The following is a 23,153-nucleotide window of genomic DNA, read 5'->3' as shown; positions in this document are numbered from 1 at the left end:
ATATTAGTAGACAGTATTTCCTCAATTATAGGAATTATACTTGTAATTTTAAGTCTGTTTTAATTCAATAGACACCTATCTTGGGGATTTTGCATCTAATACTGTGGAATGTTGGGAAAGAACATTCATTGTTTTCTACAAGTAGGACCCTAAGAGAGAAAACAGACAGAAATAAACAGTGCAATCTATAAAGCTTCTCAGACTCTTTAACACTTAATTCTTTTTAAATGCTTACTACATTTAACCATTAACTTATTGTGTGTGTTTTTACATGCATGTGTGTGGAGGTCAGAGAACAACTTGCATGGTTTGATTCTCTCTTTCCTCTGTGGGTGCTCCAGGTATTGAATTCAAGTGCTCAGGTTTGGCAGCAAACACATTTACCCACTGAGTCATCTCTATGCGTCCTACTCATAAACTGTTAAGTACAGATAACTGGGACACTAACACTGAGAAAAGCATTTAAATTCAAAACTAGAGATTTCCTCTGTTGTTGATGTTTTATATAGTAACATAAAACTTCATTGTTCAGCCATTAAACTAACAGACACTTTACTGACTAAAGTTAATTTTAAATATTCCCTAATAAAATAAATAAAATATTATTACAATTACCACAAATCATCAGGTTAAACAAAGAGTCATCTCTTTAATCCTTAAAACTGAGGCTGGAGAGATGGCTCAATGCTTGAGTGTATGTACTGTTCTTGCCAAGGACCCATGTTCAGTTCTCAGCACCCACATTAGCAATAGCCTGTAACTGCAGCTGTTTAAGTTATTTCAGCTCCAGGATATACAACATAGGCACCAGCACCCAGGAACACAACTCCCACATAAACAGATGCCCCGAACTTTAAAATAATCCTTAAAGCACAATGGTTTACTTCTTGTTTATATTAAAGGATTTTTTAATACATTAAAATAGCCACGCAAAATTGTCAGCATTCAAAAGTGTGTAAATGAAGTATAATATAGAGGTTTATTTATTTATTTATTTATTTATTTTTTTGAGGGGAGAGGATACTGACTTCAATATAAATAAAAAGGTGCTTTTTTTCTGTGTTGAATGAGTATAGAAGACTAATAAAATCTCTGTAAGTGGGATATTCACCGAGGTGCTGATGCCGGCAAGAAATTGCAAATTATTGAGGACATGGGCTGGCAATTAGTCTATCAAGTGGAAGAAAAGAGCTATAAGTTGGATGCGAACAAACAGAGCAGTCACTTTTACCTTTGTAAGTAGCTAAGATGACACCAGAGAGAATAGTCTTGGTGTAATTATGAGCTAATTATTTCAATGAGTTCTGCCTTCCTACTCTCCATCACAAAAGTTCATGAGCATATAGTACGTGGATTAAAATATACACATCAGGAAGACATTGGGCATAACTGAATAAAATTGCAATAAGAAGTTTGGAAGTCTAATGCTGAGGATTCATCGACTCATAGAGTGTCTACTTACTTGTGACTTGCTTAGATGTTAATTCTGCTGAATCCTATACACTAGTTCCCAGTAGTGAGTTGAAGTAGGAGAGCAGTACTAAGCACAACATTCAGGATCCTCCATAATGGCCTCAACAGAAAGAACAGGTCACATGACCTTTGGTATAATTAGTGTTGTGGGGATAAACGTTGGTATGTGTGCGAATTTCTTCAGTGATGAGTACTTATCACATGGAAGGCAATATACAAAAAGATCAATTCAAATGTGTATTAATGTAGCAAAGTAAGGTCCCAGATCATTATTATACTATGTGGAAAAGAATTTCATTAGGTAAGACATGTGTGATACTTAATACTGTCAACTTGATAGCATCTAGAATCACCCCAGGGACAATCTCACTCTGGGCAAGTCTGTGAGGGAGTCTCTAGATTGGATTAACTGAGTGTTACAGTTGCTTTTCTCTTACTGTGATGAAACTCCATGACCACAAATGGCTTATGCAAGAAAGAGCTTATTGTGATTCATGGCTCCAAAGGGTGAAACCATAATGGCAGAGAGGCATAACAGAAAGAATAGGAAGCTGAGATTTCACATCTTTAGCCACAAACAAGAAACAGAGAGGACAAACTAAAAGTAGGACAAGACTGTAACAACTCAAAGCCTACGCACAGTGACTTAATTCCTCCAACAAGGCTGCACCACTTCCCCAAACAACAGCATCAGCTGCAGAGCAAGTATCCAAATACTTGAGCCTATGGGAGGCATTTTTCATTTAAATCATTAAATGATGTAGTAATTTAATTAGTGGGGAAGATATGTCACAAATGTGAGTAGCACCATCCTATGGAGTGGGGTCCTGACTGAATGCAAAGAAAAGATGAGAAAAGAATCACCATCCATCCCTCTCTAGTTCCCATCTATGGATGTAATGTGATCAGATGCATCAAGCTCCTCCCAACCTGATTCTATACACCACTGTGAGTATATCCTCAACCTGTGAGCCAAATGAACATTTCCTTCCTGAAGTTGCTTTCCTCAGGTAATTTATTGCAACAATAAGAAATGTATCTAATTTAAGAAAACCAATAGTAAATTTTGTTATTAATCATTAAAATTCACTTGTTCCTGAATCCATAGCCTTGTTCACTATGATTGATCTTGACTTCATCCTTGACTATCAATCTGCTTTATCCAGAGGTTTATGGAGAGGAACAATAGTTTGTGAGTTCTGATAGTATAATTTCATGTTTCTGTTTACCATTAGTGCATGAGGACACAATATTAAACCACTAATCTTAGAGGAAGAGAAGAAGAGCTCTACCAACTGAAATGAGACAAATTGTGTCTAGCCCAACTGAAGCCCAGCTGATCTGTAGACACAAAAGATATAGTATATTGTTTTCAACAGCTGGTTTTAGGGGAGATTAATTACTCAAATTATTTCTACCAAGATCTAAGCAATCAAAAGAGTAAGAAAAGAACCCAAAAACATAAACTGCAGTCATTTCTGTCTATGGAGGTGGTTGTAGATGGCTTTGAAGTTTACTTACTTGCTTGAGAGTGTTTAACATGGGAGTTTTATGTTTGGAAAAGAGTGTAAGAAGTCAATGTACACAGAAAAGAAGATCTTTGTCATTTTTGAACAGGATAAAATCTGGAAGGAACATACATCAGCACAGAGTCTGGACTAAAGATGTTGTGACAACTTACTTGTTCAATTTTAAGAAATGGAGCTAAATGTAGCAGCTAATTGAAAATGATATGGGACACATTATTTCTTTCTCCTCTCATGACTATCAAGGGTGGTGGAGATTTTGTTCACTTTTATTTTGAAGGAACATATACTATACAATATCTCTCCAGAAGGAGAAATGAATACTTTTATTACCAATGTGTGTATCTAAGACTGTATGAAAGAAAGCCTGATATTCATAATGTATTAGTAAGATGCTACTGTATTGATACAGTGGAAAAATACTGTCTAAAGTATTTTGTAGAGCCCATAAAGTTGAATATGATTATTTGGTCAATTTTTCTGAATAGATCAATATATTTTAATTACCTTAAAATACACATTACCAAGAAGACTACACAAGTTTCTCTAAACAAATTCATATATAATGATGAAATAAGGCAAATATGATGAAAATTATAATAATAAACTAGGAAAAAATATTAACAATTCTTGAAAAATCATTTTCAATGAACATATATTGTATCTGGTTTAATTTTCATTAGCTTGATTTTACAGACAAAAATATCTACATAAATTTAAAATGCTTTAATTTTGAGGTGTAATTGTACCATCAATACTCTATTTTTATTTGTGTGATAAAACACCTGTCATGAAAATGTTGATTAAACAAGACTCAAATATTCCTGTGTGGAGAGTAGGCATTGCAGGTAAACCAGACAATTTAGATAATTTTCTTCACCTGTTTATGCTGCTGCCAGGGTTGAAAGTTGGAGGGAATAGTGTTCTGTATGACAAGGAATAAATAAAATTGGTAGACAATTTCAAATATTTTAGCTTCACCTTTCTTCTGGTTGCTCTAGGTAGTCAGTAAATAGTTCATACAATAACATAAACACTTCACTCTCCCAAACACAAACAGCAAATGTGAAGAAGTGGGTTCCACATTATATTCTTCTGGTGCATTTATGAAGTTGTCTTCAAGTGTAATCTGCTTCACCCAGGGGCATATCACCAGAACACAGCAAGCTGGCTCTGAGCCTAAGCCATAAAAGATCTTTATGGAAGTCTTTTAGTACTAAATATACTTAGCAATTGGCTGATTTCTATTTCATGTTTACACCTATTCTCTTGAAAATTTAAAAAAAATTACTAAGAAAAAGCCTATTTTCTGTTAATTGTTCTTTGAGCCACAACACTTGAGGATGTTTTTCTATGGCAAAAGGCCATATACATGCAGGATTTAAATGGTCTGTTGATTTAAGTGTTATCCTGCTCCTGCTATTGCTAATTTCTAAAAACTTAATTAATAATTAGGTGTATAGGTATTTTACCTCCATATATGTTTGTGAGATGCAATCATGCCATGCCTGGAAAGGCAGCTAATCCTCTGGTACTGGGGGTATAGATGGTTGAATGCCACCATGTAGGTGCTGGGGATGGAATCTGGTCCTCTTGAAAGGCAACTCTTAAACTCTTGAGACATCTCTTCTGTGGTGATATTTTATTTGTGCAACCCAATACAGTTTATCTGAAGATCAGAGGAAAAAGCCAGCCACTATATTAAACATAGAAGTCAGGCAATAGTAGCACACACCTTTAATCCTATCATTCTGGAGGCAGGGATCTGTCTTGATCTCTGTGAGTTCAAGGCCACACTGGGAACAGAGCCAAGTGTGGTAGCATATACATTAAATTCCAAAACTAGTTAACCATAAAAGTCTGGAGGTCTGTAAAAATAGACAGGAAGTGACAGAGCTGGATGGGATGAGGAAGTGATGTAGCTGGACCAAGAGAGCAAATGAGATAGCAGAACAGAAAGGCATATAGGTGTGGATATACAGGAAGTATGTCTCTTTGGAAGCTGAGGGTTAGTAAGGTGAGGTTGGCTTGTAGCTTTTCTTATTTCTCTGATCTCTCAGGTAACCCTGATATCTGGCTCCAGGTTTTTTATTTAATAAGACCATTTAGCGATTTGTCTATACTCTTCCTCTTTCTGTTATTAATTTCTAGTATGATTCCACTGTGATAAAATAGTAGACTCAGCTCAGTATTTCCAAATTCAGTGAGGTTTATTTTATTGTCTATGATATGCTGTATATGGTTGACCATTGCATAGGCATTTGAAAAAATACATTCCACTGTGGTTTTAGCTTCAGTTTTTACAGTGTCTGTCCTGGAGAGAAGAGAGGAATCTCAGGAACTGAAGGAAGGAAAGATATTCTAGGGTAGGGTATTGCGTCCCATTCCTCTTATTAGTTGTAAAAGTAGGAGGTTTCTAGTCTACAAGGATTATCCCTGTCAAGAGCTTCCTAGGGAAGCTTGTCTTGTCTAAAGAAAAGTAGAAAGTGTTCATGGGAATCAATGAGTGGTAATAGTGATTTCTTTATACTTGGGTTGCTTCCTGGTATTACTAGTAGAGAAACTCTTTCTTAAGAATTTCCACACAAAAGAGATTCTCAAACAAGACTACCGTGTGTGTGTGTGTGTGTGTGTGTGTGTGTGTGTGTGTGTGTGTGTGTGTGTTTTGAATAAGAATGGCTTTCATAGGTTCATGTGTTTGAGTGCTTAGTAATCGAGGAATGGCACTATTTGGGATGGATTAGGAGATATGGCTGTTTTGGGAGTAAGTATGGCCTTGTTAGAGGAAATTTGACACTGGGGAGTGGGGTGGTTGGTGGTCATTGAGGTTTCTAAAGCTTAATCCAGGCCCAGTGGCTCTTTCTCTCTTTCTGCTGGGTGTGGATCTGAATGTTGAATTAACTACTTCTCTTGCACCATGGTTACCTCTATGCTTTCTGCCATTCTGATAATGAGCTAAACCTCTGAAACTGAAGCCCCAATTAAACACTTTCCTTAGTAAAAGAGTTTCCATGGTCAAGACATTACTACATAGCAACATAACACTAAGACAGTGCATGTGTGCATGTGTGTGTGTGTGTGCGTGTGTATGTGTGTGTACAGATATATGTGTGTGTGTGTTCATAAACAGAGACTTAAGTTGATTAATGGACAATTCCAAGGTAGTCTATGCATCTGTTCATTTTAACTGATTCTTTCTGCTGCCTTCATGCTAAAAGCAAAACATAAAGTCCTTTGCAGACTTCAGTGACATTTTCAATAATACAAGAAAATGGTGATCAGAAGTAGATTTTCATAGCCACTAGAGAGACTAAGATGCTAGAAGCTTCAAGAAAAACCCTACACAAACATGTGTCCTACAAACAAGCATATATGCAAGTCAAAACTTTAACATTTCATAGGATGCATCAGTCAGTGCCAGGCTGATTTTAGGTCCACCAATATGCCTGTGGCAGCTTCAATGAGACTGGTCTCCATAGGCTCATCTGTTTGAATATTTGGTCCCCAGTGGCAGAATTTTTTGAGAAGGCTTAGGAAGTGTGTCCTTGTTGTAGTAAGCATGTCACTAGAAGCATGTCTTGAGCTATCAAAAGCCTAATCACTCCCAGTTAGCTGTCACTGAATCATGCCTGTGGATCACATGTAAGCCTCTGCCATTCAGCTCACCATGATGATCAAGAACTTACCATCTGAAACCACAAGCAAGCCCCACTAAACTTTGTCTTTTTAAGTTGCCTTAATCGTAGTATCTATTCACAACAATAGAAAAGGAACTAAGGCCGGTTGGTGGTAGTACACATGTTTAATCCCAGCACTGGGGAGGCAGAGGTAGATGGCTCTCTTTGAGTTTGATGCCAGTCCAATACTGGGGAGGCAGAGTTAGACAGATGTCTGTGAGTTCAAAGCCAACCTAGTCTACACAGAGAATTCCAGGACATCCAAGATTACAGAGAGAAACCAAGTCTCAAAAACAATTAAACAAAAAGGATAACAAAAGAAAAAGAACAGTAACTAAGTTGTTTCCAGGCTCTGGCTATTATGAATAATGGTGTTCTCAACATAGGTGAGCAAGTGTCCTGGTGATATGATTGAGCATTCCTTGGCTATATGCCCAAGAGTGGTATCATTGGGTCTTAAGGTAGACTGATTCCCAATTTTCTAAAAAAAACTATCATACTGATTTCCAAAGTTGCTGTACAAATTTGCACTCCCACCAACAGTGAAGGAGTGTTCGCCTTTCTCCACATCCATTCCAACATAAGCTATCATCAGTGTTTTTGATCTTAGCCATTCTGACAGGTGTAAGATGCAGGAGGGAATGAAGGGAGTAGGTTGGCGGGGGAAGGCTGGGAGGGAATGGAAGGAGGGAAGAGAGGGGGATCTGTGGTTGGTATGTAAAATGAATAAAAAATTACTTAGTAAAGAAAAAATAAAAGAAAGAAACTAAAACAATTGTCATGTCCAAATCTCCAAGACTGTCTCCTTATGTGACACTATTGATATTATATGTGCAGTTAAGATAATGACTTTAAGCTGAGGTTATCCTAAGTTATTTGGATGCATCCAATGACATTACAGGGTCCTTATGAAGAGGGACACAGGTGAGCCAAAGGTAGAGGCAGAGGATGGTGAGATGATAAAGAAGTTGCCTAAAGCTAAGGATGCACAAGGCCTCTAGGATTTGGAAAGCCAAGCAAAAATATCTCACCCAGTCTCTGCAGAGGCAAAGCATTCAGGCTGATACCTTGATCTGAGAACCTCTCAATTCCAGAGCTATCAACCTATAGATTATCTCTTATTTCAAGTTGCTGCATTTGATTGGTCATTACCTTCTGGCTACAGCAACAGTTAGGAACCAAATATACTTCTGAGTTAGTCTGCGTTGAATTATGCCCCACTGTAGTGTTTCATTAAATCTTCCTTTCTACCCACCTTTCTATAACTCTGCTATTCTTTTTTCTACCTGACAAATGAAAAACAAATAACTTTGGAGTTAGTTTTAGAAATTCCTTGTGCTAAGTAAGACTCATACTCCAAAACTCCTCTGTAAGATCTAAAAGCAAAACTTCATATAAATTAAATTTAGCCAAGTTTAACAGAGCCAAGCACGATTTGCAATTTGGGAAGCTCTTGGAATCAGAAAATATCCAGAGAAACTTCAATCTGCCATGGAGTTGGCAAATATTTATAGACAGAAAATGGAAATGACGTAGAAAGGCATTCCCATTGCTTACAACTTGATGTTTGCCTTATTTGAACACAGTTTATACATTTGGCTATCTTTGTTTGACCAAAGCTCAGTTGCTGTGACTGGCTGAAATTGAGCTACTGTTGCAAAGATATACTCCTGAATTAGGCTTTCATCTAGTTTACTTCTAAACTAGGTTGTAGTTCTTTATGTCTTTATGTAAGGACTTATATACCTCTATATGATAGCCTTCATAGATCAAATTTAGTTTAATTCCACAAAGAATGTTTACATGTGGAAAGGATCTGTACACTAAAAACTGAAAAAATTCTTACACAATCTGATCATGCACACACACACACACACACATACACACACACACACACACACACCACATATACACAAATGCAACTTTTGTTTAAAATTATACTTAAAAGGACTAATTAGATATTAATGATGTTTTATTAATATGAGCTGTGTACACATTGAGCTTTTTATTTTCTATTTATTATTAGAGTTTTAGCATCCCAAATAGTAAGATTGTTGAATAAAAGATTAACATGGTAGAAATGCAATTTTCTACTTTCTTTTTTTTTCTTTCTCTCTCTTTTTTTTAATTTGGTAATTCTTTTTTTTTTTAATTTATTTTACAACACAATTCAGTTCTACATATCAGCCCGGGATTCCCTTGTTCTCTGGCCTCCCGCCCCCCTCCCCTTTCCCCCAGCCCACTCCCCATTCCCACCTCCTCCAGGGCAAAGCCTCCCCCTAGGACTGATATCAAACTGGTAGAATCAGTCCAGGCAGGTCCAGTCTCCTCCTCCCGGGCCAAGCCAAGCTACCCTGCATAAGGCCCAGGTTTCAAACAGCCAACTCATGCACTGAGCACAGGACCCAGTCCCACTGCCTGGATGCCTCCCAAACAGATCAAGCCAATTGACTGTCTCACCCATTCAGAGGGCCTGATCCAGTTGGGGGCCCCTCAGCCATTGGTTCATAGTTGATGTGTTTGCATTCGTTTGACTATTTGTCCCTGTGCTCTATCCAACCTTGGTCTCAACAATTCTTGCTCATATAAACCCTCCTCTTACTCGCTAATTGGACTCCCTAAGCTCCACCCAGGGCCTAGAGTTGGATCTCTGCATCCAGATCCCTCAGTCATTGGACGGGTTTTCTTGCATGACATTTAGGGTGTTTGGCCAACCCATCACCAGAGTAGGTCAGTTCGGGCTGTCTCTTGACCATTGCCAGCAGTCTATTGTGGGGGTATCTTTGTGGATTTCTGTGGGCCTCTCTAGCACTTTGCTTCTTCCTATTCTCATGTGGTCTTCATTTACCATGGTCTCCTATTCCTTGTTCTCCCTCTATGTTCTTGATCCAGCTGGGATCTCCCACTCCCACAAGCTCTCTTTCCCTCGACCCTCACCCTTCATTACCCCCAATCATGTCCAGGCTGTTCATGTAGATCTCAGCCATTTCTCCGTCATTGGGAGATCCCCATGTCTTTCTTGGGGTCCTGTTTTCCAGTTAGCCTCCCTGGTGATGTGAGTAGCAGTCTAGTCACCCTTGTTCCACATCTAGTATCCTCCTTTGAGTGAGAACATACCATGTTTTCTTTCTGAGTCTGGGTTACCTCATTCAGGATGATTTTTTCTAGATCCATCCATTTGCCTGCAAACCTCATGATGTCCTTGTTTTTCTCTGCTGAGTAGTATTCCATTGTGTGTATGTACCACAATTTCTTTATCCATTCTTCAGTTGAGGGACATCTAGGTTGTTTCCAGGTTCTGGCTATCACAAATAATGCTGATATGAACATAGATGAGCAAATGCTCTTGTGGTATGATTGAACATTCCTTGGGTATATGCCCAAGAGTGATATAGCTGGATCTTGGGGGAGAGTGATTCCCAATTTTCTAAGAAAGCGCCATATTGATTTCCAAAGTGGTTGTACAAGCTTGCATTCCCACCAGCAGTGGAGGAGAGTTCCCCTAGTTCCACATCCTCTCCAGCATAAAATGTCTTCAGTGTTTTTGATCTTAGCCATTCTGACTGGCGTAAGGTGGTATCTCAGAGTTGTTTTGATTTGCATTTCCCTGATGATTAGGGATGTTGAGCAATTGCTTAAATGTCTTTCAGGTATTTGAGTTTCCTCTGTTGAGAATTCTCTGTTTAGTTCTATAGCTCATTTCTTAATTGGACTGTTGGGCATTTTGATGTCTAATTTCTTGAGTTCCTTATATATTCTGAATATCAGTCCTCTGTCACATGTGGGGTTGGTGAAGACCTTTTCTCATTATGTAGGTGTCACTTTGCCTTGTTGACCGTATCCTTTGCTCTACTAAAGCTTCTCAGTTTCAAGAGGTCCTGTTGATTGATTGTTTCTCTCAGTGTCTGTGCTACTGGTGTTATATTTAGGAAGTAATCTCCTATGCCAATGCATTCAAGACTACTTCCTACTTCTCTTCTAGCAGGTTCAGAGTAGCTGGATTTATGTTAAGGTCCTTGATCCACTTGGACTTAAGTTTTGTGCACAGTGATAGATATGGATCTATTTGCAGCCTTCTACATGTTGATATCCAGTTATGCCAGCATCATTTGTTGAAGATGCTTTCTTTTTTCCATTATACACTTTTGTAAAAAATTATATGTTCATAGGTGTGCAGATTAATGTCGGGGTCTTCAATTCGATTCCATTGGTCCACATGTCGGTTTTTATGCCAGTACCAGGCTGTTTTTATTACTGTAGCCTCTAGTAGAGCTTGAAGTCAGGGATTGTAATGCCTCCAGAGGTTGTTTTATTGTACAGGATTCTTTTGGCTATCCTGGGTTTTTTGTTTTTCCATATGAAGTTGAGTATTATTCTTTCCAGGTCTGCGAAGAATTGTGTTGGTATTTTGATGGGGATCGCATTGAATCTGTAGATTGCCTTTGATAAAATTGCCATTTTTACTATGTTAGTCCTGCCTATCCATGAGCATGGGAAATCTTTCCATTTTCTGACATCTTCTTCAATTTCTTTTTTCAGGGACTTAAAGTTTTTGTCATATAGGTCCTTCGCTTGCTTGGTTAGTGTTACCCCAAGGTATTTTATGTCATTTGTGGCTATTGTAAAAGGTGATGTATCTCTGATTTCCTTCTCAGCCTTTTTGTCAATTGTATATAGGAGGGATACTGATTTTTTTGAGCTGACCTTGTATCCTGCTATGTTGCTGAAGGTGTTTATAAGCTGTATCAGTTCCTTGGTTGAATCTTTGGGGTCACTCAAGTATACTATCATGTCATCTACAAATAGGGAAAGCTTGATTTCTCCCTTTCCAATTTGTATCCCCTTAATCTCCTTATGTTGTCTTATTGGTCTGGCTAAAATTTCAAGTACTATATTGAATAAGTATGGGGAGAGTGGACAGCCTTGCCTCATTCCTGATTTTAGTGGAATTGCTTTGAGTTTCTCTCCATTTAATTTGATGTTGGCTGTTGGCTTGCTGTAAATTGCCTTTATTATGTTTAGGTATGTTCCCTGTATTCCTGATCGCTCCAAGACCTTTATCATGAAGGGGTGTTGGATTGTGTAAAATGCCTTTTCTGCATCTAGTGAGATGATCATGGGGTTTTTTTCTTTGAGTTTGTTTATATGGTGTATTACATTGATGGACTTTCATATGTTGAACAACCCTTCCATCCTTGGGATGATCAAGCCTACTTGATCACGGTGGATAATTGTTTTGATGTGTTCTTGGAGTCTATTTGCCAGTATTTTATTGAGTATTTTTGCATCAATGTTCATGAGGGAGATCGGTCTGTAGATCTCTTTCTTTGTTGTATCCTTGTTTGGTTTAGGAATCAAGGTAATTGTAGCCTCAAAGAAGGAGTTTGGTAATGTTCTTTCTGTTTCTATTGTGAGGAACAATTTAGAGAGTATTGGTATTAACTCTTCTTTGAAGATCTGGTAGAATTCTGTGCTGAAACCATCTGGTCCTAGGCTTTTTTTAGTTGGGAGAGTTTTAATGACTGTTTCTATTTCCTTAGGGGTTATTGGACTATTTAAATAGTTTATCTGGTCTTTATTTAATTTAGGTGTGTGGTACCTATCCAGAAAATTATCCATTTCTTTTAGATTTTCCAGTTTTGTGGATTACAGGTTTTTGAAGTATGACCTGATGATTCTCTGGATTTCCTGAATGTCTGTTGTTATGTCCCTTTTCATTTCTGTTTTTATTGATTTAGATGCTCTCTCTCTGTCCTTTGGTTAGTTTGGATAAGGGCTTGTCTATCTTGTTGATTTTCTCAAAGAACCAACTCTTTGTTTCATTAATTTTTTTCTATTGTTCTCTTTGTTTCTATTTTATTGATTTCAGCTCTCACTTTGATAATTTCCTGGCATCTATTCTTCCTGGGAGACTTTTCTTCTTCTTGTTCTAGAGCTTTCAGGTGTGCTGTTAAGTCACTAGTGTGAGATTTCTCCAACTTCTTTATGTGGGCATTTAATGCTATGAACTTCCATCTTGGCACTGCTTTCATAGTGTCCCATAAGTTTGGGTATGTGGTGTCTTCATTTTTGTTGATCTCTAAGAAGTCATTAATTTCTTTCTTTATTTCTTCCTTAACCCATTGGTGAATCAGTTGAGCATTACTCAGTTTTCAATGGATTGTAGGTTTTCTGTAGATTTTGTTGTTGTTGAAATCTAACTTTAAACCATAGTGGTCTGATAGAACACAGGAGGTTATTCCAATTGTTTTGTATCTGTTGAGATCTGCTTTGTGGCCAAGTATGTTGTCGATTTTAGAGAAGGTTCCATGGGGTGCTGAGTAAAAAGTATATTCTTTTTTGTTAGGATGGAATGTTCTGTAGATATCTATTAGGTCCAATTGGGTCATGAGCTCAGTTAAGTCCTTTATTTCTCTGTTAAGTTTCGATTTGGGAGATCTGTCCAGTGGTGAAAGTGGGGTGTTGAGGTCTCCCACTATTAATGTGTGTGGTTTTATATGTGGTTTAAGCTTTAGTAATGTTTCTTTTACATATGTGGGTACCCTTGTGTTTGGGGCATAAATGTTTAGAATTGAAACTACATCTTGGTGGATCTTTCCTGTGATGAGCATGTATGCCCTTCTTGATCTTTTTTGATTGATTTTAGTTTGAAGTCTATTTTGCTGGATATCAAGATGGCTATACTGGTTTGTTTCTTAAGAAAGTTTGATTGGAACGTCTTTTCCCAGCCTTTTATTCTTAGGTAATGTTTATCATTGAATTTGAGATGTGTTTCTTGTATGCAGCAGAAAGATGGGTGCTGCTTTTGTATCCATTCTGTAAGCCTATGTCTTTTTATAGGTGAATTAAGTCCATTGATATTAAGGGATATTAATGACCAGTGATTGGCCATTCCTGTTATTTTTTGGTGGTAGTCTGTGTGTACTTCTCTTCTTTTGGGTTTACTGCTATGGCTTTATCTATTGCCTGTGTTTTTGAGGGTGTATCTGACTTCCTTAGGTTGGAATTTTCCTTCTAGTGTTTTCTGTAGGGCTGGGTTTGTGGATAAGTATTGTTTAAATCTGGCTTTGTCTTGGAATGTGTTGTTCACTCTGTCTATGATGATTGTAAGTTTTGCTGGGTATATTAGTCTAGACTGGCATCCATGGTCTCTTAGTGTCTGCATTACATCTGTCCAGGTCCTTCTGGCTTTCAAAGTCTCCATTGAGAAATCAGGTGTTATTCTGATGGGTTTGCCTTTATAGATCACTTGGCCTTTTTCCTTAGCTGTCCTTAATATTCTTTCTTTATTCTGTACATTTAGTTGTTTAATTATTATGTGGCAAGGGGACTTTTTTTGGTGGTCTAGTCTGTTTGGTGTTCTATAGGCTTCTTGTATCTTCATAGGCATTTCCTCCTTTAAGTTGGGAAAGTTTTCTTCTATGATCTTGTTGAACACATTTTCTGTGCCTTTGAGTTGATATTCTTCTCTTTTTTGTCTTTCTTTTATATTTATTACTTCTTCTATGTTTTTGAGATTATAATACAATGACATCATTTCCCCTTCCCTTTCCTCCCTCCAAACTCTACTCAATATCCCTTCTTGCTCGTCTTCAAATTCATGGTCTCTTTTTTTCATCAACTGTTATTACACGAATATTTGCATATGTATACACACAAATATCCTTATTACAACCTGCTCAGGCTGTATGTTACTTGTATGTATGTCTTCAGGGCTGATCATTTGGTACTAGAAATCTAATTGATATGCTTTTTCTTCTCTTTTAGAAATCTTAATGTGAGATTAGAACTAACTTTTCCTTAATATCTATAAAAACTATATTTTTCATTTTACTTTCAGATTTCTAGAGTATATACAATCCTTTAATATTTGCCTTACCTAATCAAACTATACCACTTTTGGGCATATACGCAAGAAATGCTCAATCATATCACAAGAGCACTTGCTCAGCTATGTTCATATCAGCATTGTTTGTAATAGCCAAAACCTGGAAACAACCTAGATGCCCCTCAACTGAAAAATGGATAAATTGTGGCACATATACACAATGGAGTACTACTCAGCAGAGAAAAATAATGACATCAAGAGGGTTACAGGTAAATGGATGGATCTAGAAAAAATCATCCTGAATGAGGTAACCCAGATTCAGAAAGACAAATATGGTATGCACTCACTCATAGGAGGATACTAGATATGGAACAAGGATGACTGGACTGCTACTCACTTCACCAGGGAGGCTAACTGGAAAACAGGACCCCAAGAAAGACACGGGGATCACCCAATGATGGAGAAATGGCTGAGATCTACATGAACAGCCTGGACATGAGTGGGAGCAATGAAGGGCGAGGGTCCAAGGAAAGAGAGCTTGTGGGAATGGGAGATCCCAGCTGGATCAAGAACGGAGAGGGAGGACAAGGAATAGGAGACCATGGTAAATGAAGACCACATGAGAAAAGGAAGAAACAAAGTGCTAGAGAAGCCCACAGAAATCCACAAAGATACCCCCACAATAGTCTCCTCCTTCTATCCCTATTATTCGTAGGTTTGCTCTTTTCATGGTGTCCCAAATTTCTTGGACATTTTGGTTCATGACTTTGTTGGCTTTAGTGTTTTCTTTGACTGATGAATCTATTTCTTCTACCATATCTTCAATGCCAGAGATCCTCTCTTCCATCTCTTGCATTCTGTTGGTTATACTTGCATCTGAATTTCCCATTCATTTACTCAGATTTCCTATTTCCAGTATTCCCTCTGTTTGTGTCTTCTTCATTTTTTCTATTTTCCTTTTCAGGTCTTGAACTGTTTCCTTCATTTGTTTCATTGCTTTTTCATGATTTTCTTTCAGTGCTTTATTGTTTTCTTCCAGGACTTTACTGTTTTCTTCTACTTTATTTGTCCTTTCCTCTAGTTTTTTATAGCGTTCTTCCCATTTTTTTTTTGTCTTTTACTCTATATAAGCCTCTACCTTCTTCATGATGTTACTCATAAGGCTGTTTTCTTCTGCTTCTTCCAAATTTTGATGTTCAGGTCTAGATGTTGGAGGAGGGCTAGATTCTGGTGATGCTGTATTGCTCTTCATTTTGTTGTATGTCCATCTCCTTGTGGTTCATTCTTGGTCTTATCAGCACACTTGGTCCAGACAGAGCTGACAGATTCAGGAAGTCTCTCTCTCTTGTCCAGATAGGAGCTCTCTTGTCCAAATGGGAACTCAGGGACAGGATGGGAGCTCTTATCCAGACAGGAAGTCCTCTTGTCCAGAAGGGATGTCCGGGGGCAGGATGGGAGCTGGGGGCTGGTCTCTAAGTCTCAGGAAGTGGCTGGGGTCTCGGGCAGATGGGCATGGGGGCAGGGTGTGGAGATTGCAGGGTCTGCCGGGGATCTTGGAGAAGGGGAGCCTTCCCGGTAGGGCTAAAACGGAACCTGCTCAGTGGCCAAAACCTGGGGCCAAGTTGGGCAGGTTTCCCTGGAGTGGCTGGTGCCCAGGGATGGGGTCTAGGCTGATCCCAGGGACTCACCTCTGGTCCAGAAGGGAAGTCCCGGGCAGGACGGGCAATTTTCTACTTCCTATTTACTTGAATTATAAAATTTGGTTATTTTCTAGGATTGAACTTGTTAGCTAAATCTAATATTCCTGCTGCCCTGTGCTGTGGGATGTTCTGTATATCCTGTGGGAGCCCGTTCTTGGGTTCCTCATGGCTTTACCCAGCAGATCCACATAGAGGATGATTAGGACCAAGGTCCTGAGTGCAGGTGACTGAGATGATCTTCACTTGGCTGTGCTGGGGGATGGTCTGTATGTCAAGTTGCTCTGATTGGTAATTAATAAAACCTGATTGGCCGTGGCTAGGCAGGAAGTATAGGTGGGACTAACAGAGAGGAGAAATAAAAGAACAGGAAGGCAGGAGTCACTGCCTGCAGCACCTGCCAGGACAAGAAAGATGTAAAGTACCGGTAAGCCACGAACCACGTGGCAAGGTAGAGATTTGTAGAAATGGACTAATTTAAGATATAAGAACAGTTAGCAAGAAGCCTGCCACAGCCATACAGTTTGTAAACAAAATAAGTTTCTGTGTTTACTTGGTTGGGTCTGAGCGGCTATGGGACTGGCGGGTGAGAGAGATTTGTCCTGACTGTGGGCCAGGCAGGAAAACTCAAAGCTACAGCGCTATGTGTGTGTGTGTGTGTGTGTGTGTGTGTACAGGAGGTCAATATCAAATCACTTCCTCAATTATTTATACCTTAATTTGAGACAGTCTCTAACTAAACAGAGTTCACAGATTCATCTAGACCAGAGTACCCACCCTTCAAAATGTTGCAACCTATAACACGAATCTTGGAAAACCCAGAGCCAGATATCAGGGTGAAAGCTAAAAGGTCAGAGAAGCAGAACAAGCTACAGCCAACCTTACCTCTCCAAGTCCTCAGCCAATCCCGTTTCCATGAATCATCAGGCTGAAATCCTCTGAGTCCTCACCCAAAAGTGTCTCAGATGAACTGCTTTAGTTCCTGTCTCCTCATGCCTTATATACCTTTCTCTGGCCTGCCATCACTTTCTGGGATTAAAGGCATGTGTGCTTCCCAGTATTGGAATTAAAGGTGTGTGCCACCACTGCTTGGCTGTGTTTCCATTGTGGCCTTGATCTCACAGAGAGGCAGATGGATTTCTGCCCCCTAAGTGATAGGTTTAAGTTTGTGTGCCACCACTGTCTTACCTCTATGTCTAATCTAGTGGCTGGCTCTGTCATCTGATCCTCGGGCAGATATATTAGGGTATAAAATATATCACCACAGCAACCTTTTAATAGAGATCCTCATGCTGTGGTGACCACCAACCATAAAATTATTCCGTTGCTACTTATATCTGTAATTTTGTTAAGTTGCGGATCATAATGTAAATAACTGTGTTTTCCAATAGTCTAATTCTCTATATTCTAGACTGAAACCCAGCAGCCTCTAGGGCTCTTTGTCTCTGAATCTCTGGTGTTGGAATTATAAGCTCACAGTTGTCTGCCCAACCTTTTATGTGGGTTCTGGGAATCCAAGTAAGGTGGTCATGCTTAAGCAGCCAGCATTTTACCAATTAATCTATACCTCTGGCCCTCTTCTGTTTTCTACTACTGAAAAACCCTCAACTCAGAACTACTGTTTAATGCATATGGTTCTAGGGGAGTTATTTCTTTTATCTGTAAACTTATTGGTAACAACTTTAACTTAGTTGTGTTAATCAAGGCAGAGTATAAAGTCATATTAATGAACGTGAGATGAGTCATTTACTCCATAAATGTGTCAAAGCAGTGGCTCATAAGAATGCCAGCTAAGATAGAGAAAGTCCACAGTTTTCCATGGATGAAGAGTTTTAAAATTCCATATGGAACACATTATAAAAAATTGATATAGATCAGGACCATTATATCTGAACCTTTAGGGCATGTAGAATGTTTGCTGTGATGAAAATTTGTCTTAAAAACACAGCTGGAAACCTCATTCACAGATGGAAGATGCTAAACTAATATAGCATCCCCTGACAAATTAACATAAAGGATTGATTTTTAATGGCACAAAGAAAGGAGGGTTTTAACTGAAGTATTCATCTTTTTTATTATTTCTTTTCTTTTTTAAGATTATAATATAATTACATGATTTCTCCCTTCCATTTCCTTCCTCTGAACTCCCTCTAAACCTTCCTATATATCCCTCTTTGAACATTTTCAAATTCATAGTCTCTCTATTCATTGATTGTTGTTACACACTCATACATATATACATGCATACATATACACATTCAAAAATACGTAAGTACATCTACTTAGTCTTTATAATGTTACCTGTATGTGGGTTTCCATGGCTGACAATTTGTATCAGATAACCAATTTTCTCTTTTCCAGGGAAGATTGTTTCTCCTGCTCTCAGCATTCCTCAGTTTCCTACAGATCTTTGTGTAGCTTTAAGACCTTTTTGTCTTTCCCTATTTTCCCCCTTTTATCACAATGATCTCTGAGCCTTAGATACAGGAGTTGTATTGTAAAAATATCCTTTGGGGGTGGGTTCCATATTCTGAAGTTTGATGTTTGTGGTTTTCTGTAATGACCTCTATCAGCTGCAAAGAGGGGTTTTCTTGATAAGGGTGAGAGCTGTACTTATCTGAATATAAGGACAAATGTTTAGTTAGTGGTAGTTTTGGTTTAGTAAAGCAATGATTTTAGGCTCTCCAAGATCCTTGACTTCACTAGCTCTGAGTAGTTGTATATATTTCTGGTACTAGGCATAATTTCACTCTTGTTGAGTTTTTCCAGTGTAAGATTAGAGAGGTTTTGCTTATTACCAAAGTGTGCATGCCACTACTGCACTCACAATGTTATTGTGATATGCTAACCATTATGGTTCATAGGCAGAATGGCTGGGTAGAGATGCTGATTGCTTCCATCTCAGGAAGCTTCCATAGGGCTTTCTGGTGCCAGGAAAGATAGTCTTCAGGGAAGAGGTTTTTAGATCAATCCCAGTTCAAGGGCATCTAGGCCCTGTATTTGAAGTGCAGGGTGTCTTCAGTTTGCTTTCCACATCTAGGGAGTAACTAAGGGCTATACCAATAATGTTTTGGAAGTCTCTTGGACAACCCTAACCAAATCCAAATCAAAAGAGGTATTTTCATGCATCATATTGGCCTTTTTGTTAAGTTGACTTTGGCTTTTTTAGAGAATATTGTCAGCCTACATTGAACAATGTCATTTAGACAATACATGGATATTTAAATACCAACTTATAGGTATTCTAGGTAGATAGTCAACAGTATGATTATTTATGACTTCCCATATGTTCTTACTGTTATTTCTCCCCCTTCTTCTATTTTTTTATTTTTTCCTCCCTCCCTTATTAGCACTTCTGCTACTGTGTTTTCCACTCTTCACATTATATAAGTTATACCATTCTAAGAAGCTCAAATACAGGATGTAAAACCATGTAGGAGTAAGTTTTAACCTTGAGGAACCACAAGTAATAAATTCAACTTGAAGAAATGTCATAACTCTACACAAGGCTACATTTTTAAACAAGCAACAGACAAAGGGTAAGTTCAAGAATGCTAATAACTACTTTACAGTTACACTTAAAGGATGAACTGAAAAAAAATATGTATTAATATAGAATGAGTATTACAAAATCTGATTAATTTTAGTTGTTATCATTACCATATTAACTACCCTTATTAGGTATTGGGCTAAAATATATATGTGCTTAGGGCTTTCAGCTACATCCTGTCCTGTGACATATAACAACAATGGTTATGAAACCAAGGTTCTTGCACATACTAAAATCATGCTCTACTACTGAGCTGTACCCCAATCTTACTAATAATCTTCAGTAATCAAAACCACCCAGAATTCAATTTTTCTTGTAGTAGGTAATAAGCAAAATAATAGTTAACTGAGATATTCCTGCTAATGCTCTTCCAAAATAGTGAGATCAGGATGATTTTGTAATGTGTCAGTACATAAGCTAATGTTCTGGTGCAGTCTATTCAAAGAAGAGAGAAAGACGTACCTAGGCTCTCAGCCCATTACTGCTCCAGGGCCAGAGAGCATCTACACAACACGTGCTTCCTAGCTCCTTATTGGCTACCTGTCTTTCCAGTTTCCTCTCAACCTGGCAGAAGTCAATGAAGCCTTGCAAAGAACAAAGGAATGGACAGAATAAGAATGTCAATGAAAAGACTGAGCATCTAGAGTCATCCTTCAGTCTGGAGAATAAAGGATAAGTCTCTCATTCCAGGACATGTCTGTATGCTGTACTCATTATTATGGAATTCCATGCAGGAATGAACATATGAAGCAAGGGTCTTACTTCTGACAAGGAGAATGAGAAAGGGAAATAGAATTGAAGATAGCATGAGCAGTCATTGCTAGATCTTAGGTTGATATTTTCACTCATATTTTGTCCAGACTTGTTCATGCTTATTACTGAAATCATAGTAAGTGATAAGTGGAGGAAGCCTACACAAAACATGTCAGCACAGTGGTTATGACTGCAAAGGACAATGATTTGCATTTTTTGCAAAAATAAAATTATCCCATTTACTTGAAAATAAACAGACAAGGAAAAGATATAGGTCAGAGGAGAACTGACTTAGTCTGACAAGCAACATCATATATAAAACAATCATGAATAGGATCAAAATACATTTTATACATCTGTGTGTATGTGTGTATATGAAAATGCCACACAAAACACAATGTTTAATACAATTAATGAACATTTTTGAAAGGGAAACTGTACAGGATTTGAACTTGGGGGTCCTGTTAAAATACCAATGCATCTATTGCTGGCAATAATGCACCAGGCCACTTGAGATAAATCCTCAGACTCCCAATGTTTCTATCTGTCATACATGGGGAGCTTTTAAAACATACCTCATAATTCTCAGAAGAAGATGTCTCATCAAAGGGAAAACAGCTGTCATTTCCCACATAAGGCATAACAACAATGTGCTATGAAGATATTAATAATTCACTTAGCTAAACCCCACAGATGCTTTTATGAGAAGCAATGGTTTTATCAACATCTAATACTGTTTGTAATACTCCCAACTCTTACTTGATTTGTAAATGCTGTAAGTTTTAATTAAGAGCTACCATTTCTCCCATTCATGTTCTTCATTATCCTCTCTTTGCATTTTCTAGGTAGATTTTATTAGAAATATATAAATCCTAAGCTTTTACAACTCCTGGAGTCACACTAAACCTGAATCCACACTACTCCTCATGCCCAAAGTGTGGGCTGTCAATGAATAATGTTGATGACTGCAAAGAGTTTCTAAGAATTATCAACTTTAGGGGTCAGTCCCAGAAATACTGCACTAGATTGTGTGGGAGCCCCAGGATATTCCTTTAACAAAACTGGTTTGTGGCACACTACTCTCCAGAGACAATTTAAATGCACTGCTTGATGGTCAATCATTGTTTTCTATATACACCATTGGCCATAGGAATAGAACTTCTTTTTTTTTTTTTTTTGGTTTTTCGAGACAGGGTTTCTCTGTGTAGCTTGCGCCTTTCCTGGAGCTCACTTGGTAGCCCAGGCTGGCCTCGAACTCACAGAGATCCGCCTGGCTCTGCCTCCCGAGTGCTGGGATTAAAGGCGTGCGCCACCACCGCCCGGCAGGAATAGAACTTCTTAACAGAGACCACCAAAGCTGAAATGGATGCTTTCATGTTCTAGACAAGACCCTGCACTTTAAACAGAGGGTAACTATCTCCAAATCACATTCTTACTGAGCCAGGAGCTGAACTCAGTCTGATGCTTTGAATACTGATTCTTTCCAATTATACCTAATATTAACAGAAACACACTTTAAATATATCCATTTTCTCTTCCTGAACAATAGAAAAGTTAATCACAAGATCCTTAAGTCACTATTTGTATTTAGATTCTGTGGCTTCTGTGTGTGTGTCCCTATTTATAGGAGAAAACAGCTATCAATGCATTGTTTAAAACTAAGGTCATTTGTGTTGCTGGAGTGATGACTTGCCTGGTTCTTGACCATTTGCCTCTAGCTTCATCATTATAGAAGGGGAGATGATTACTCTTCATAGAGAACTTAAATAGTGTCAGCTGAAAATCCTTTGAAAATTACAAAGCATTACGAGTCCCTACATCAGAAACCTATACCGTTCTGTACATACTCTGCACGTAGAACTAAAAATAAACTTAGCAGCTTCTCTGGTCTAGGCCCTGCTTCACTTAGTAGCTTAGTCCCCCAGGAAGAATCAAAATTACTTTGTAAGTTATGAACACTTGAGTTTGTGAATCTCTGTAGAAGCAACAATCAGGACAGAAAGAAATAGATTAAAGGTTATGAGTACTGGGTTTGAGCTCCAGTTTCTCCATTTGGTAGTTGTTTCTAAAGAAGCCACTATTCCAACTCTCTGGGCTTCTGATTCTTCCACTTAAATGGCCATCATACCACAAAAGCACAAAATTATACCTTAGCACACACTCTTGGTATCCAGACCTGGTGTTTTCTGTTGGCTATCAGTTGTAGTGTGTGATTAGCATACCTCTTTCACAATGGTCACTGTTTTCTTAGTCTCTTCTAATACCACAGTTTCTTAGTTAGTGACCTTATGGCTCAGTAAAAGGGAGTCTAGTATCTACTTCTCTAGTCAGTGTTCTGTCATCATGACAGCTGACCCTGTAGGTGAAATATATATGGATGTCTGAGCACAAAAGGCAGAGTCTCAGGCTGACCAACATAGGCACTAAAGTTCTCCCTATGCTATCTTCAGTTGTTTCTACAAGAGTCACCACCTGTAGGCTAAACTGATACACTCAAGTGACCAAGATGAATGGACTCGTGAACATGGTCCCTGATGCTCTGCTAAATGTGAAGATGAAGCCACACATGAATGTGCTTCTTCCCTATAGTTTTCAATGATCTTAACCAGTTTTCTTTTTATATAAGCTTCTTTGGTTTTTCCTATTCCA

General features: G+C 38.3%; 1 long non-coding RNA gene across 1 annotated transcript in view; it reads left to right on the top strand.

The window, feature by feature from the left end:
- The window catches only part of LOC143272462 (uncharacterized), a 28,514-nt gene extending 6,852 nt beyond the window's left edge, over nucleotides 1-21,662 (top strand). Inside the window, exons 2-3 of the long non-coding RNA XR_013050058.1 lie at nucleotides 19,552-19,740; nucleotides 20,304-21,662. This is a non-coding gene — a long non-coding RNA (uncharacterized LOC143272462). The remainder of the gene's footprint in view (nucleotides 1-19,551; nucleotides 19,741-20,303) is intronic.
- Nucleotides 21,663-23,153: the final 1,491 nt, after the last annotated feature.

This window comes from Peromyscus maniculatus, chromosome 3, assembly GCF_049852395.1.
Source record: "Peromyscus maniculatus bairdii isolate BWxNUB_F1_BW_parent chromosome 3, HU_Pman_BW_mat_3.1, whole genome shotgun sequence".
Lineage (NCBI taxonomy): Eukaryota > Metazoa > Chordata > Mammalia > Rodentia > Cricetidae > Peromyscus > Peromyscus maniculatus.
This window is presented reverse-complemented; position numbering and strand designations above follow the sequence as displayed.